The following is a 4,116-nucleotide window of genomic DNA, read 5'->3' as shown; positions in this document are numbered from 1 at the left end:
TATTGTTGAAGGCATCGAATTAGAACCTGAAACTGATGATGAAGATTTGTTACTGTAAAATATTTAGAAGCCTTATATGAATATTTGTTTATCCGCAAGTAATGTCAAACTTTTACTTATTTATTTGAGAGATGATGTTTAGTTCTTTATTATTCTAAAGAATTGATGTATTACATTATTATATTGAATTACTCTAATTGAATATGAGTTAATATTCAATAGTGTTGACTTGATAATTGTAATTGGATTGAGTTGAATGATCTTTTCTACTAGGTGTTCTGTTGATGGGTTCTCCAGTTACAGGGGAAACTATGGAGAATTTTTTATTAAATTAATAAATAAATATTGTTAAACATAGCATAGTTGTTTATAAAAATAAATTTTGTTGAAGCTTAAACATGGTTGTTAAAGTTGAAACTGACTGTTCTTTCTGTTGGCAAATTCTCGATGCATGATATTGTTGAAGCCATCGAATCAGAACCTGAAACCGATGATGAAGATTTGTTACTGTAAAATATTTAGAAGCCTTATATTCATATTTGTTTATCCTCAAGTAATGTTAAACTTTTACTTATTTATTTGAGGGATGATGTTTAGTTCTTTATTATTCTAATGAATTTATGTATTACTTTATTATATTGAATTACTTTGATTGAATATGAGTTAATATTCAATAGTGCTGAACTGATAATTGTAATAGATTTTGTTGAAGCACATGGTTGTTAATAAATTTCACACTTGGATTTATAGACTCTAACAAATACAACCGAAGTCCCTTGCATTCATTCCAACTAATGAATCAGTCTAAAGTTTTGTTTCATAATTGTCGTAAAGTGGGTAAAATGATTGTTCTTTTTCTATAGACACAAATGTATCTATATCGCTCGATAAGGAAAAACCCAAATATGAAATGATCTATTATGAAGTTCTGTAATTTTAGATGCTCTTTGGGTGTCAAAATACTCTAATAAGCTTCTAAAATAGATTCTTTGTTGAGTTGTCTCATGTATGCTGTTGAAGTTTGCTTTTCCTTAGAGCCTTAGTATTTTTTGTGTGTCGTTGATGGCTATTTACAAACAAATTTGTCACGAGCAAAAAAAAAATCACTGGTCGTGATGGCACCTAACTCGATCCGCTAGGTAAGCCAACTAACAAAAAACATAGTCCAAAGAGATTATAGAAAAATAGTAAAGATTTATCTGAACATTTACAAATTTACCCAAGAACTGGTAGTACGACTCATGAGCTTTTAAGACTTGCAATTTGCAAAACTGATACAAATAATTACACGTTCTGTTTGAAAATTACATAAACAGATTAGCAAAACCTAAGCTACAAAGAACAAGTGGCAGCTATATCCGGAATGCAGGAAAATCTTCAGAGTCAGCACCCGACATCACTAGCAGTACTGCTCCAAAAGTCTGTATACAATGTACAAAAGTGTAGTATCAGTATAACCGACCCCATGTACTAGTAAGTATTTGGTCTAACCTCGTCGAAGTAGTGATGAGGATTTTAGTAAACAGATGCTTATTGTTATAACCTATACATTAGACTAACAGTAGAAGCAGTTCAAAACATAACAGATAAGAGTACCGTATACCACTCTGCGAGAAAGTCAACTTTACTAGAAGAAATCACAGTAGAAGAATTTCAATGTTTCCTGGTATGAGGAGTATATCAAAGATTTCATGTCAATGGCACGGTAACACCCTTCGTGCTTCTATCTCTCCCTCACTATATATAAATATTTAATGTGTCAAATTAATTAGCACGGCAACACCCTTCGTGCGTCAACTCACCCTTCCAAATGTACATAAAACAGAACCAACTAGATGACAGAAATACCGATAACAAGAATTACAAAGCAGGAAATACACAAGTAGAAACAATGGACGAGGATATACATGTGGGAAACAATAAACGACTAGGCGGAAAGCACGTGAGTAATAAAAAAAATTGGAAAACAAGGAATATCATCTCCAATTAACTAGCATAATGGAGGCCTAAGTACAAATATAACAATGAAGAAGGAGACACATGATCTTTATAAGTTAACAAGTAAGGGCATGAATGACTAGCATGGTGGAAGGCTTATACCAAAGTGCAACAGAATAGATACGACATGAGTGTAATTATAAAAGCAGAGAGTATGCATGCTATTTGCAAGTTAAGCAAGTAGAAGGTATTTACCAATCTCTACCAGCGCAAATAAAAGTATCGAAAAACAACGCAGCTCAAGAAAATGAAACAAATAGGTTGTTACGGCGCGCAACCCGATCCCACCAGATATCACATAATCCTCCCTTATTCCACCAACACAACAAAAATAAATAATATATATATATATATATGTTGCGGCGTGCAACTCGATCCCACCATATATCAATATCAATATCGTAATTCGCCCTTATTTTACCATATCAATCCACCCTTATTTCACCTGTTACGGTGTGCAACCCGATCCCACCGTATATACATATTCACCCTTATTCCACCATATCAATCCTCCCTTATTACACCTGTTGCGGCGTGCAGCCCGATCCTACCATATAGTACTAAACAGTCAATGTATACAGTCAAATCAACACGCTAAATCACAAGGCCTTTATGATAAATAAATACCAAATTGAACCGAGAAAAGGAACTTTGTTCAATATAAAATATACAAAAATAATACTATACGGCGAGACCAAACCAGCAATTTACAGTTAAGAGGTAAATACAAGTCAAGTTAAGCAAAAAGCGGGGATAAGGGGAACTATGAAGTGAGCTAACATGATTAATAGAAGAAGATATTGATTAACACCTAGCACTTAAGAATGGAAAGCATCTAGAGCATATAAAGATTAAGACAGGGAAGGAAACAGTTAGGGTAAAGCAGTAAATCAGGGAAAACAGATAATTCGTCAGCGTATAAGCACTCGTCACCTTGCATATACTCCGCTCACATGGAATTCCTATAACACAAAGTCTGAGGGTTCCTAATTCCCTCAAGTCAAGGTTAGACACAACACTTACCTCGCTCCAAAGGCCACCCAAAGCTCAATCACAGCTTTGCCTTTCAAACACGCCTCCGAACCAACAATATCTAGCAAATTACCAACCAAACGTTTCAAAATAAACCTTAGGAATCACCTACAATGGATAAGAATTCAATTTAGGCCATTATCGAAGAAGTCCACAAATCAACACTCGGGCCCGCTTGGTCGAAACTCAAAATTCTGACCAAAACCCGATTACCCATTCACCCCCAAGCTCGGATATGTAATTGGTTTTTGAATCCGACCTCAATTTCAGGTCTAAATCCCCAATTTATCAAATCCCTAGCTTCTACCTAAAAATCCCCAATTCCACCATGAAAACCTTCGATTCTAGGTTGAAATCTTGTAAAATGAAGTGAATGATTGAAAGAAACTAGCTTAGAATCACTTACCTATGATTTGGAGAAGAAAAAGTCTTTGGAAAATTGCCTCTTGTGTTTTAGGTTTTGAAAATTTGAAGAATGAATCAAAAATCCCGTCTAACTTCACTTTTACACAATTGCAGATGTCGCATTTGCAACCTGAGCTTCGCAATTGCAAAGCTCGCAAATGCGAAAGGTATCGCAACTGCGAACCCGTCGCATTTCTGCTTCTGTCGCAAATGCGAACATATTGTTCGCAAACGCGGAACTGGGATCGCAATTGCGACCCCCTTCTTCGCAAACGCAAAGAACCTCTTCGCCAGACCAACTTTGCAAATGCGGAGATTTTCTCGCAAATGCGAGGAATGCCTGACCTAGCTACTCTTTGCACTTGCGATGAGTAGCTCACAAATGCGAAGCTTTCTTGCTCGCAAATGCGAACTCTGATCTCGCAAATGCGAGATCGGAGGCTAATTCCCAGAAATAGCAAATATCAGCAATGCTTAAGTCAAATTTCATTCTGTAGCCTATCCGAAACTCACCCGAGCCCTCGAGGCTCCAAACTAAACATGCACACAAGTCTAAGAACATCATACGAACTTGCTTGCGCAATCAAATCGCCGAAGTAACACCTAGAACTACGAATTTAGCTCCAAATCAAATGAAATTTTCAAGAACACTTTTGAAATTTCTATTTTCTCAACCAAACG

This window comes from Nicotiana attenuata, chromosome 1 (assembly GCF_001879085.1).
Source record: "Nicotiana attenuata strain UT chromosome 1, NIATTr2, whole genome shotgun sequence".
Classification (NCBI taxonomy): domain Eukaryota; kingdom Viridiplantae; phylum Streptophyta; class Magnoliopsida; order Solanales; family Solanaceae; genus Nicotiana; species Nicotiana attenuata.
This window is presented reverse-complemented; position numbering follows the sequence as displayed.